Here is a 14,773-nt window from a genome sequence, read left to right as displayed (position 1 = left end):
GGCCACTGGCCACAGCTATGATATTGGTTTTACATGACTCAACAGGTCTTCTCAAGCATATCATATCACCTGACACATCAGAGGTACTCTTAACTGGGTCGGACATGCATGGCTGCAATCTCACTATAGTTGCCGGGTCTTCTCAATCACAGCATATCTCCAAAGGTCTTGGTATCCTGCCATTGCTTCTGTGAGGCCTAATGTTCGAAAGTTATGCTTCACCACCTCATCCCATGTCTTCCTGGGTCTACCTCTTCCACAGATTTCTTCCACATTTAGGGAGTGGCACTTCCTCACACAGCTGTCCTCATACATACGTAACACATGAGCATACCAGTGCAGTCATCTCTCTTGCACACCATATTTGATGCTTCTTATACTCAACTTTTCTCTCAGGGCCCTTACACACTGTCGTGTATGCACACTAACATTACGCATCCAGCGGATCATACTTGCTTCATTTCTTTCAAGCATACGCATGTCCTCAGCAGTCATGGCCTATGTTTCACTGCCGTGTAATATGGCAGTTTGCCCACATGCATCATACGGTCTACCTTTCATCCTGACCAAGAGGTCCTTAGTAGCCAGCAGAGATAGAAGCTCTTTGAACTTTGCTCAGACTATTCTTATTCTAGCTGTGACACTCTCAGAGCAACCATCCCCACAACAGACATGGTCGCCATGGTAGCAGAAGCTATTAACTACTTCTAGTTTCTCCCACTGGCATGTGATGGAATGTGTTTTCTGTACATCTTCAGTGTTTATTGCCCCTATGCATCTGCCACACACAAAAACTATCTTCGTGGTTAACCTTCTTTGATATTGCTGCACCTTTTATGTGTCCATAGCTTATACCGGGTATATTGTATGGAGTTTTCTACTCACGCCTTTTCTATAGATCGAGCAGGGCCATCTACCTGAAATGGGTTTGTGATATGACAGCGTTCCTACTTACTAAGACTTTAGTTTTTGCTACGTTAACCCTAAGGCCCTTCAATTCTAGACCTTGCTTCCACACCCTAAACTTTGTCTCTAGTTCTGGCAGTGATTTGGCTATTAGAGCAAGGTTATCAGCATAGAGGAGCCCCCAAGGGCACCCTGTCTTGAATTCCTGTTATTGCCCGGAGGACTATAATGAATAAGAGGGCCGGTCCTTAGTGAACCCCTACTTCTACTCGGAAATCTTCACTATACTCGTTGTCAACCCTTACCTTACTGACAGCATCCCTGTACAGCTCTTACCAAGCAATCGTCTATCCCCAGTTTCCACATTGACCACCAGATAAGGGATCAGGGGACCCTATCAAAGGCTTTCTCCAAGCCAATAAAAGCCAAGTACAGAGGCTTATCTTTAGCTAGATATTTTTCCTGCAGTTGCCTTACCAGAAATATAGCATCAATTCTGCCTGGCATGAAACCAAACTGCATCTCATCTAGGCTAAATCTCTCCCTAATTAGTTGGGCTATGACCCTCCCTGTAACTTTCATCACTTGGTCCCATAATTTGACACCCCTATAGTTATTTCTATCTAAAGCATCAACTTTCTCCTTGTAGCAGTTGACCATGGTGCTGCTACACCAGTTATTGTGCACGACTCCTTCATGAACTACCTGATTTACGATGCAGGTGATAAGACCATAACCCACACCGCACGACATTTTAAGCATCTCAGCAGTGATTCCTGATGGGCCAGGTGCTTTCCCTGTCTTCATATCCTTAACTGCTTTATCTACTAGGGTACTGTTGATTTAGGTAGCTGGTCCCTCAATTGGATCAACCTTTGGCAAACTCCTCCTCCTCCCATTCATTCTCTACATTCAGCAGTCTTTCATAATGGCATCTCCAAGCCTCTTTCTTCCAGAATTATTAAATGCAAGGGCACCATCATCCATGTGGACACATTTCTCTCCTATCACATCACGGTTTTCTCTCTCACACTGTCTTGCAATCCAAAATATTTCAGTTATTTGTTCCTCACGTCGCTGAACTTTAACAAACTTCTTTTCTGCCACTCTCTTGGCTATATATACCTGCCTCCTAGCTTCCCTTTTAGCTATCTGATACATTCTCCTGCTACCCCAACTCTTCCAGGCCTTCCAAGCCTGTTTCTTTGCTGTAATGGCCTTGTCTACAGTATTTGTTTCACCACAATGTTACCCTAGGTCTGGATGGGACTTTGCACCAGCCACAAATTTGGTCTGTGACACACAGCAAGCTGTCTCGCAGGAATTCCCAACTGCCTTCTATGTCACAGGATTGTAGCTTCTCCTCCCTATCATCAAATTTCTCGGCAAAGATAACCCTAAATCTCTGACCCTGCGAAAGGTTCTTAAGCTTCCAAGTCCTTTTCTAGATTGGTCATTGTTTTGAATTAATGACGCATCATCTCAGAGCTTTGAAATTTTGATGTGATTATTTTTAGAATGACATTGTAGGGTAGGTGTGAGAGACAGGATCTGACTGGCTTGAACACAAAAAAAAAAAGAATATTTCAGCCTGATATGACCAGTGTACATCTCAATAGGCTAAACTTTTGTAACTATATATACACACACTTTGAACTCTAACATAACACAACCTCATGATTAGGTGGGTTCACCCTTTAAGCATTGAAATTATTGTCAAATGTAATTGCTTATTTATTCAAATTGCTTTGAATTACTCAAAGCATTAGCTTCAAGATGTCAATGTTTACATACAGCATTTGGCATCCGCATTTACCAGCTTCCTGGTTCAACCCTACTTTGTTAGTTCATTCGCTGACACAAGTAAAACCCTAACATTGGTCTTTAAACATACTTCAATAAGCAGAAGAGTTAGGTCAAGACAAACCAATAATGTAGGGTATATACAGTAATTTGCACCAATAATGATATTTATAGGTATGGTTGTATAGATAAGCTTGCTCTGCAATGACATGTTTACCAGAGCTCCAGTTTGACCAGGATCATAAGTGAAAGTTGAACGGTAGAAACTACGAAAGCAGTTAGAAGGACCACTCCTGCTTATGGGAGATGGACTTAATGTCATCCAGTTTCATACCACCATATCTAGCTCTTGTGTGTCTTTAGCAGAATGCACTCTGTTGCAAGCACCTGGACCAAGTCACTGGGTTGGAGATAACTTTCTACTTGCCTCTCACTCAGAGGCACTGATAAGGGGAATGAGCACCACACCTCCTCTAACTATACAGCCATAAATAAAAATACACATACAGAGCATGTACAAGATAGAGGGAAAATTAAAGCCACCATGTTATAGACAGGAGATACAATGGGATTGTAAAAAGTTGTAACACTGTTATACTAAACAGATGTGTAAAACTTAAGATTTAGATGAATTAATGATCAACTCACGACACCATTTAAAAACAGATATACAAGTATATCATTAATAATAAAATTAGTAATATTAGTGACTATTCAAAGCATGAACCATGCAGGCAAGTTTTAAAAATATGATAGTACTGGAAGAGTACCAGCTTTGCTAGAGATAGAAGTCAAATGACCTCGGAAGTCACAGAGAGCTAACTTTACGAACAAACATGATGAAAAATCAGGCAAGGAATAAGAATTAAAAATTAGGCTCCTACCTTTGTGAAGGTCGCAGAGGAAATGGCAGATTGCTTAATACTGGTTTCGGGCTTTGAATTATACATTCTTATCCCATCCTCAGTTAAGCTTACTGCAAGAAGTCAAATTTAAACATATTCCCCTCAACCATAAGCTATATATTAGCTTGCTTGAAAACAAGGTCATGGTTGAAAGGAAAGCTATGCAGTCAAAAAAAATCTGCCTCAACAAATTCCCTCTATCATACATGGAAAAATGGATGTATGATGATGTGATTAATAATTCAAGAAAACTTTGGAAAATTTTTGAAACAAAATGTGTTTCAAAATAGATTATATTAAATAAGAATTCATAGAGCCATAATGATTTGCCTTGATTAATGAATAAAAATTTATTAAATTCAACAAATACAGGGGTCTGGCTGGTCAATATCAGATGCCAGGTGTTCTAGGTCCCCCTACTACTGATTTCTTCCACAAAATAGAGGCATAGGCAACCTGTTGGAGAAATTAGCCCTGCAAGGTGGAGTAGCTGCCACAGTAAGTGTCTCTGACCATTCTCTGTAGCAATGCCATCACATTCATTACTGAAGGGCACAGCTGGGCATACCATTTGTTCTAAAGTGTGGCCCCCTCCCTTGTCTGCTACTTTACCCCACCACTACTTTTTCTCCTTTCTTCTCTCCTGTTTCTTTGTATTTAAACGTTCTAATAAATTTATGGTCAGTAGGAAGAGGAGCAAATGTATGAGGAACCAAAGGAAGGAACAGTAGTGGAGGAATATATAATTTTCAACAACCAAAATCAAAGCATGCTGAAGAGACAAAATACTGTAAAATCAAGGAGATGCATGCAAGACAAGAACAGCATTTAAAAAAGTGTTGAGAGTTGAGGACACTTTATCAAAAAGTAAATTTATCAACATAACACAAGATGTAACACGCCAGAATAAGAAGAAAAAAAATACTATTTTTGAAAGCAACCAAGATGAATGATGGTTTGACTGCTATCCTTGAACTCCCTATTTGTAAGACAGGTATAATAGTGAAACAGTGGGCTTTCAGAACAGCTATCACTACCCCACAGACAAGGAAAATGGCAAAGAATTTGATGATTGTTTCCTTCGTGAAAGAATTTTTTGTCCAAAACATTCTTCTTTTTTACATTTTTGCTCTCCAATCCTATGTCTTTTACGGTAAATTTCTACTGGTACTTCTCTCCATGAGAAGTCTGTCAATCAACTATTACACCTGTCTCGCAAGTGTCATGGTTTATTTACTAACACTCTGGAAAATAAAAAATTAGCTGCCGGTAACAGTAAAGTACCCATCAGTCAATATATCCTCCCTTTTTTTAAGACTGTGATTTGAAGGAAAATTGGGAATTAATATTTTTTTTTAAGTTTAGTACTTATTCTATCAGTATCTTTTGCTGAAATGAGGATGTAAACACACCAACACCACTTGTCAAGCAGTGGCAGAAGACAGATACAAAAACACTCACATAAACATATATATACACATATATATATACACACACGCACGATAGGCTGCTTTCAGTTTCTGTCTACCAAATCCACTCACAAGACTTTGGTCGGCCCAAGATGAACCCAGAACCACGTAGTTGAAAAGCACACTCATCACTTCCTCTATCACCTTAGAGCAGAATTGGCACTTACTACACTCCTTACCCTTCTCAGTTACCTTTCTTCCTCCACCTTAACCCACTTTCAGTTCCCATAGTCTTCCTCACTGCCTACTGTCTCCACCTGTCATCTTTCTGCTATCACCCTTAATACCCTCACATATCTACCATAAGCCCCCCTCCCCCAAAGCCCCAAAGCTTTTTACTGGTCAGCCATGCCAGCACCTATCTGTTTACAGTCTTCTATAAAGTCATGTCCAGTCAAGGAAAAGTATTAGCTAACTTGGAAACAGATGAGGGTTGGTGACAGAGAGGATCTGGCTATAGAAAATCTGGCACAATGAATTCCATTTGACCCATGCAAGCATGGAAAAGTGAACATTAAAATAATGATGTTGATAGTACATGCAAATGTTTCATAGTCTCAACAAACAGAATATGTTACCCTTAAGAATGGTGAGGGAGACAGAACCATTTTCACTTGCAAGGCTCATTCCTGTGAGTGGCAATCACAACCATACCAAACAGAGTAGAGCACAGTTCAGGATCATAAACTACAACAGGTTTCCATCACCAAAGAGCAACAAGTACTTTCTTTGACACAAACAACAAAACCTAAGCCTAATATTGATTTCATCAGGTTACTGCTCGAGAAAACTGCTGCAGATTGCATCACAGATTAGACATTCATTTGTCGTATGACAGCAACATGACAAGTGATGCTTTTATGGAGATCTGCCAAAAGCTAGAAAGAATATCAGGCAAAGACAGCTGTGACTATCTGGTCACTGCGTATATCACCCTGAGCTGGAAGCATCCAAATTAGCTTTGTGGATTCCACTTCATGGTGATGTAAGAAAAGGAAAATATTGCACATTGACAACTCAATTGCAGACACTGGCCTGGAATGTATCCAGGACCTCGAAGCAGTGATGATGAACTTTGTTGCTGTGGCTAGGTTGGAACTTAGCCTTAATAGTAATAACAGATTAGATTTGTTGCATCAGAATAGTTAGATTGTAATGCTGTCTGCTCTTTAGCCACCTTGCCATAAGGTAAATTTTTACTATTGCTAAATCTACTTGTAATGGAAAACTGAGTGTATCCAAACCACTCTGGTTAGCATTGAGGGTGGCCTGTACTGTAGTGGCATGACAATCAGTGAAGTTTTAAAATTCTTGCAACAGCATTTGTGGCATTTGAAGATCCAAAGTTTAAATGCAAGTGAAATGCCAATTCAGAGATAGCCATTTTCCAGCTGAACAAGCTGAGAATCAGGATGGAAAAGTCAAAACCCTATCAATGAAAAAAAAGTATTAACTAAAAATGTGCTGCTACAAAACGTGTTCAACAACCCATCCGAAGTGTTTCTCGGCTTCAAATTGCAAGCATGTCACTGTAAGAATTTCTTCTAGAGCCAAGCAAGAGAAAGTTGAGAGCAAATATTTGCAAAAAAAAAACACACACAAAAAAATAAACTAATATAATTTATCTTCTTATCACATAATTATTTCTAGTTAGCTTTTTAATGCTTGGTACATTAAATAAGCTAAAACTTTAGTATTTAAAATAGGCTAACTAATATTAACATTCATTTATGTCACTTAAACAGGGATGTTTTTACACAGTTGTTTTGTAATAGAAGAAAATATCCAATATTAAGAGATTATTTAAAAATATGTCATCTCCCAAACAGAAACTATTACATACGAAAACTGAAAAGCTAAGATAAAATTATAAGCAACTGCAATTTGTGTTATTTAAATTAATAAAACCTAATACTTATTTGAAATATTTTAAAATTTAGTATTTTCTTTTTATTCTTTCAGTCATTTGACTGCAGCTAGACTGAAGCATTTCCTACTCAGCAATCTCTCATCCTGTCACCCATTGTATCATTACTACTGACCACCACCACCACCACTCCTCAGGTCCTGCTTTTAATTACCATGCTCAGCTTTCCTTCCCTAGAGCATCACCCATCTGTAATATTCTCCTTGCACATGATTTTTCTGCAATAATCAACTTGCTCAAGAGGAATGTTAACCATATTAGTCTCACCAATCTTGAAGTACATGTGAAGGCCAAAAGGAACAGCCCCTTCCTCGAGGACAAATAGTAAAAGAAAAAAACACCCAGAAGAGGATAAAAATACATTACTGATTTTAAGTTTTAAAAAAACGTCACATTTGAGACTGTAATGCATACAAAGTTTACCAAGTGAAAAGGTATTGTAATCATCCTATTACATTTTCCTTTTCTTTTCAGACTTAATATTAATTGAAATTCCCTTAAAGTAGACTAGCAGTCTGTAAGGGTACACAACTGACAATCTCAAGCCAAATGCCCAAATATATTTCAAAGCTGCAGGTCTTTTAGTTTCAAATGATACTGATTGAAATATATAAGGCAAAGTAGATTGCACAGATTTCCTCAGAAAACAAAACCGAAAAACTGGGTTCTGCACTCTGAAGAAACGAAAATTGGATTCTCGTATCAAATACTTGAGCAAAAGAACAAAAGTAACGTATATGACAATGTAAAAAGCATTAATTAAGTATTGCGAAAATTATTTCAAATAAACTTTTAGGGTAACGCTTTTATATGCTAAACGATCTGACAAAGAACTCACACTGAATAATTAAATGTCGAACAATTATAACACATATTTACGATAGGCTTCGCTGGCGACAAACAAAAGGATATTAGCCTAGCGTTGACAAAGTAAAAACAGAGCACTAAATTCAAGGAAAGACCTGTTTTTTATGCTATAAAATAACTAAATGATACGCTTAAACAGCTATTTGGACTTTCGGTCATCTTTCGATATGAACACAATGTGAGATGGCATACCTACACAATTTATACTCCCTGGCTGCTTCCTCACAACTTTTTTTTTTGTACTTGTTTCAGTCATTTTGACTGCGGCCATGCTGGAGCACCGCCTTTAGAGTGGTGAAAGAGTACAGCAGGGATCACCACCTCCTGCCGGAGCCTCGTGGAGCTTTTAGGTGTTTTTCGCTCAATAAACACACACAACGCCCGGTCTGGGAATCGAAACCGCGATCCTCCGACCGCAAGTCCGCTGCCCTAACCACTAGGCCATTGCGCCTCCACAAAAAAACTGGATGTGAATGGCATACTGCCACGTGCAGTGCCGTAGTGGAGCGTCATAATTTGAAGTCTCCCCCAACTTCCCAATTTGATCTACACTAGCGTGACAGAGAAGCCAGGTCGTACCTGTAATAAACCCAATTCTTATATATGGATGGGTGCGTTCGACCGTGCGCGGGGCAGCGGGAACAGCAACACCATGGATAGTGTGTGAGTGTAGGGACGCCTAACCTGGACAGATCGGCCGAAAGTGTTAGCGATCGATGTTCAGATGGATCACCAAAGCACACTACTAGAAAAGTTGATATTTTTAAATGAAAGTTTCTATAAATAAGCTTCAGATGGTATAGAATTCGATTATATTGGAATTTACTGTGAAAAAACGTTTTTTCGTGGCTGGGGTGGGGAGAGGAGAAAAATTAGTGGGCTTGCACACATACAAATTGAAATTTGAAATTTCGAAAAAAATTATGTGTCAGTATGTATATGTACTCACCATTTTTCTTTTCACATTGAATTTCGATATTATCGTAATTCAGTAACTCTAGGTGTTTGTAGAATATTTCATTACAAAGCACAGATTTTACTGAAAGTTATGAATAAACAAAGTTGATTCGTGTGGGTTCTACATGGGGAAAAATAATTTTAGTAAATATTTTGTAATGGACTCATTCGTACGTCGGTGTGAAAATTTTTTTCACGTGTTTTTTCGAGTGCATTAAATGTGTCTGAGCTGCAAACCCGCCGCAAGCCAATTTTTTTCCAGAAAAGAAAAGGGAGTGTCAAAAAATTATTTCACAGCGAAATATCGGCGGGTCTTATATTGCACATAGCTGTTAAATGGTAGCAGGGCGTGCTAGAAATAGCAGCCAAATCTTTCCTTTTTCTGGCGGAAGGTGCTGTTTACGCGTGATTTCGATGTGACATTCATTGAAAGTATTGAAATAACCTGGAAAAGAAAAACAAAAACCCGCGAAACAAAACTCAGTTTCCCACCAACTCTCCCCCCTTCTTTTCCGGAAAAAAGTGGATTGCGGCGGGTTTGCAGGTCAGATATGTTGTATGCACTCGAAAAGACCCGTGGAAAAAAAAATGATTTCACACCGAGGTACGAATGGGTTCTTTACGAAATATTTACCCTTTAAAATCACAGTTAATGTTTTATAAAGTTTCTCTATAAAGAATTTTGATTGAGATTCTTAAGATTTTTGCTCGGCAATAAAAAAATCAGTTTGAAACAGTTCATTCACCATTACATGTTTATCGTTTTTAAAAGTGAAACCTTTGGCAATTTTTCTCAGAAAGCGCCGATCCAAACTTATAACAAGCATAAACACGCCGTATTTGGGACACATTAATCTCAATACTAATTTCAGTAGTGAACAGAAATAAAGATTCTGTGGAAAAAATGCAACAAATTATAGTTTAAAGTAGCAAATCGAATAATACTTAAACTGTTATTAACTGGCAGTATATGACTTGACAAGATGACAAACACCATTTGGCGAAGGTAAAAAATACGCACAACCGGTGATTAGGGTTAGGGGTTTGGTTACGCCGAAAACGGGTGGTGTGCGTATTCTTTACCTCCGCCTATGCAGATCTCTTAGTACAACGCGCGAACGCTTGTTGGAGTTAGACTCCAACGTTGACAAAATAGGTTTCAGAATGGACAAACTTTTATGAGTGAAAGCTGTACAAGGGGGGAAAAAAGTACGGATTGTACAATCACTCTATATATCTACAGAATAACATCAGCTATCTCGCTTTAATGAGTTAAGGCCACAGTCTTGGGCAATTCGAAACATACCATAATGCACACACATTGTGAGCGAGTGTGTGTGTGTGTGTATATATATTACCGCCAAACCAAATGGTACGAGCTGGTTGGTTATTGACAAAAATGAAAGTCCTAAATTCAAAGCACGCCTATATGATTGTCCCAAAAAGTCAGTAACAATTTCAGAGGCGTCAGCTTCTAATAAATAAATAAATAAATATAAATATATATATATATATATATATATAGGTAATTGTTCAGCTTAGTGATAGTAAAAAGTAAAATTAAGGGGGAGATTACTGTAGTAAAGTAACTTGGCGAATTATATTTTTCGCATGTGTATAAATTCATAATTAGTCGACGCCGGACCAACCACTGAAGAATTTTGTCTCGTGATTCAGCTAATTGGGTGATATTCCAAGATTGATTCACGGTTGAGGATTTCAATTTCAGGAACAATGAATTGCGGTCCCGCTGGTCTTCCACGTGCCATTCTGATCGATTCCAAATTAAATATCCAGTATTTATGTTGGCTTTTCTGTCCCTTTACTAGTTATCTCCCCCTTAATTTTTATTTACCTTTTTAATATCACTAAACTGAACAGTTACCACACACATTATATATATATATGTATATATATATATATATATATATATATATACTCGTTTGGTGCTATATAGCTCTAGAGTTACACACAAAGTTTATTTTGGCCTTCTCAGCTATATTTAGGCAGCTAAGGGTTCGTTCTTACCTTGTTCGGTTTCATTTGTGTATGTAAAATCTGTGAGAGTACAAATACATAAAATAACACGTTCGCGCACACCCACACGTACACCCATTAGCTTCTTCCACTTCCGACAAGTCAAAAGTAAATAAAAACTTTTCACGAAAACTAACAAATGACTAGTTGCAAATGGCATTTCTGAGACTAAAAACGATTGATTGCCGCTAAACTGGAAAAAAAACTATTTAAAGGGACATAACCGATGTCGGAAAATCTAGTAATTTGTGTATTAGAAAATCGGGAAGTTGTGACACCCATGCCTTTTCTATCAGCAGAACTCGAAGATAGATAAGACTCGACTAAAATCTAAGACATAACGGCATTCATCACGATAATTAACACGTTGATGAGCGAGCCTTTAGGTAACCGCTAAAAACAAAAAAAAAAAACTAAGAAATAGCCAAATTCCCTTCTATCTACATACCTCAGTGGTTTTCAACCAGGGTTCCGCAAGAAGTTACAAAACTGCTAAAATCGGCAGTAATTTTTAATTCTCCTGTACAGACATGTGTGCATAAGACTATTAAACTTATTGCACAGGGGTTCCTCGAGCCAGTGGAATGTTTCCTTGGGATTCCGCTCCAGCAAAAAGTCTGCAAAGCACTGCATTACCTAGTTTTAAATTTGAATGGTAAAGATCTCAAAGTAGTTCTATATACTCAGAATGCATTTGATCAGAAGCTTGCACGGTCACGCTGACCTGGAGCAAAACAACTGTTAACAATCCTGATGTATTTCTGCGGTTCCAGGATACCTTCTCATATAATTATTGGTATGTACTGATATAATTCGAAAGACATATGTAAAATCTACACAGGCAGAATATTATCGCATGTTTATAATTTCGTAAACGTCGTTTACCAACTCTGATAGAAGGCATTTCATCTTCTTATTTCTCCTCGCAAACAGCGAGTTTTTTTCTCTGTCTTAAGACGGTTGGATGCATGTTGAAGTAGATTTGGCTGCTTTTATAGCAACCACAGAGGCTTTGCCGTTGGTTCTATTTGGTAAAAGAACGTAACGGAAACAATAAAAATCACTCATCAAATCCTAAATTTACCAATATGTTTATATGGAATGGAAGATTGATGTGATACAAGTTGACAAGAAGAAGATTAACGTTTTCATAATATTTAGACTTAATCAATCAAACACAATGCTAAATATAAACAGAGTATATAAAATAAATATCTGAAGCAAAACTTAAAAATCTGATAAATAACAAGATATAGATCACAATCTAAGTGATATGCAAGAACCAGAGAAACAACGGATAAACTAAAAACAAAATAAAATATTTAGGAAACTAACAATGGCCATATTCCGGCAGCTTTTGTCGAAGTCTCTCGAGTTTCAGTTGTAAGATAATCATTTCCGAATTATGGTATTATAATTTATTTCTAATAGGATCTCTATTAACAAAATTTGTTACCAGTTATACTTAATTATTTTAATGAAAAATTACAAACGTAACGCAGAGAAAACGAAATTTTTTTTCCGTGAAAAAAAAAAAAACTAAACGTGGGTTAAACATTTAGATTAGGAATTTATCAATCATAAGATAAATTGGTAAATGTTCTGTAATGTTACGTGAAATAAAACCTAAAAGTAAGAAATTTAGAAAGTTCGGAAGAGGTTCTTCATGCATTAGGATAACTGAAAATGTATATTTCGTATTGAAACCAAGTGGCATATTTCATTTCTATTTAGTAAACTGAATATTTTCTGACCATCTAAAGATTTTGTAGGGGGGAAAAAAACTTTGGAAATTTATATTAATATATTTATTTCTTGTTGAGACAACCAGCTATAATAACTATTAACATCCTTGTTAGAAAAATTTCAGCCGAAACCATGAAATAAAAAAAACAATAACAATAAAAGCCGATAATTTAGAGTGAATTAATGGACGAGAGACATTTTCATGTTCATGTTCAAAGAATAGTTTTGGAAACGGCTTGAAATGTAATATTTACCTTATTGTAATGTCGTCTTGTGCGGCAGCGGCCCATCTCAAACTTGATGAAGGATAAAATGTGCGGGAAATGAAGTGGGGAAATCAAATGAAACGTTTGACGATGGTAGAAATAAATGAGACGGTATCAAGCCACGTGTGTTGGCCGCGACGCCATACTGCGATGTTACTTATTACGAAAATGCGGAATAGTTTCAGATATAATTCATTCTATTTTAAGAGAATTTTAAAATTAGCTAAAAAATATACGAAAACATTTAAAATGATTTTAAGCTCATAAAAAAGCAAGTATTATAATGAAGTATATATATATGTAGTTATCTTGCTTAACATAAAACCCTTTGTTTCTAATTTTACACACAACCCTAACAGGGAGTGTTCAGTGTTTTATTCATAGTTTTTTTATGCTGTTTTCATGGGGATACGATTTATCGTTACCATTGACTATCAGTGAATTAATTTCATTAATATTAATCTCAGGCAGTATATACGATGAAAGTACTTAGGGTGGAGAACATGAGAAATAAGTCCTCACCGAGATTTATTACTCAGACACGCCATCCACACGAAAAATAATAGTTAAGTTAGTGTTAACACATTTAAGGGATTAAGCCGGTCACGATATCAGATATGCCATCACTAGCATTTTGAAACTTTTATCAACTTTGTCTGGCTTTCTAGGTGAAACAATTGAATCGTGTATTTACTTTACAAAGTAAATCTTTGTATATTTACTTTACAAAGTAAATCTTTGCATAGGTATGCCGTTCTACCGTGAACTTAAATATTCTGAAATAAAAGCCAATGTAATAAAAACGAAAGTTTTACTACAAAGGCAAATTATTTCTAACATAACCCTTAGATTTTTGGGAAAAGAATTGTCGATTCTATTGACTCCAGTATTAGATGGAGTACTTTATTTTATTGACACTCTGTCGGGTGAAAGATAAAGTCAACTCTGGCGGGATTTAGAAATCAGAACATAAAAACTGTAACTAAATACAATGCATTTTGTTCAGAGTTCTACCATTTTTGCCAACCCATCATCCCCACAAAGGGGAACTATTAACAATAAAGAGATATCTTTTTGATATTTGTTTTATGTGTGTCCCCGTTTGTTTTAATGTTTGAAAACAAAATCAGATCTTTGTCAACGAACAAAAATCTAGTTTCTGAGAGAACTACGACGTTACTTTTGAAAGATTCACGTGCTTGTCCTTTAAATTTAAGCGCGTCTTTATTTTTTTTAGATGGTTATTTTTGTTTAACAAAAATGTAGCCATTTTATACACTGCATATAGCATATGTTAAACTATGGCATTTCACCAAAAACTTATATGAAAAAAAAAAATGAATTTAATTCTGTGCACGTCATTAATTTTTTTCCCTTTATTGAACTAAGGGACAATAGCCATGACATTCGCCGGAACTTCATTGCTGGCGATATCTATATGTCGGTGCTCAATTTGAACGGTCAAAAGTCGACATCTGCAAAGACAAAAAAAAAAACAGGCATGAGAAGAGAATGCCAATGAGTTGACGTTTGACATTCTAGGAAAGAAGTGTAGAGAACTACAAATTCTGTTCATGATAAATAAAACTATATAACATTTAAAAATGGGTTTATTCATAATTTCTGATGATTAATATATCACTACAGCTGTACAAAGCTATTGTCCACTGTAAATAGTATACGTGGTATGAGAGACTAAGAAAATAATACACAGAAAAACTGAATGTAACAAATAAACACAAAGATGTGAATACTACTCAAGGGTAAATACAGCGTTCTATGACTTTGCTGATGATTTAGCAGCAACGGCCATTACAGACTCCAAAGCTATTACAATGCAGTTTGCACATCTTTGACAGGTTGCAAACACAGGATTTTCTCCAGACTCAC

General features: G+C 36.9%; 1 protein-coding gene across 2 annotated transcripts in view; it reads right to left on the bottom strand.

The window, feature by feature from the left end:
* The window catches only part of LOC115221293 (midasin-like), a 31,035-nt gene extending 18,002 nt beyond the window's left edge, over positions 1-13,033 (bottom strand). For both annotated transcript variants that reach the window (XM_029791441.2, XM_036510862.1), the window contains exon 1: positions 12,872-13,033. The gene's annotated coding sequence lies outside the window, so the exon portion shown is untranslated. The remainder of the gene's footprint in view (positions 1-12,871) is intronic.
* Between the last annotated feature and the right edge of the window lie 1,740 nt (positions 13,034-14,773).

Source organism: Octopus sinensis, linkage group LG18 (genome assembly GCF_006345805.1).
Source record: "Octopus sinensis linkage group LG18, ASM634580v1, whole genome shotgun sequence".
Lineage (NCBI taxonomy): Eukaryota > Metazoa > Mollusca > Cephalopoda > Octopoda > Octopodidae > Octopus > Octopus sinensis.
Note: the sequence above shows the minus strand (reverse complement) of the source record. Positions and strands in the feature narration are given on the sequence as shown.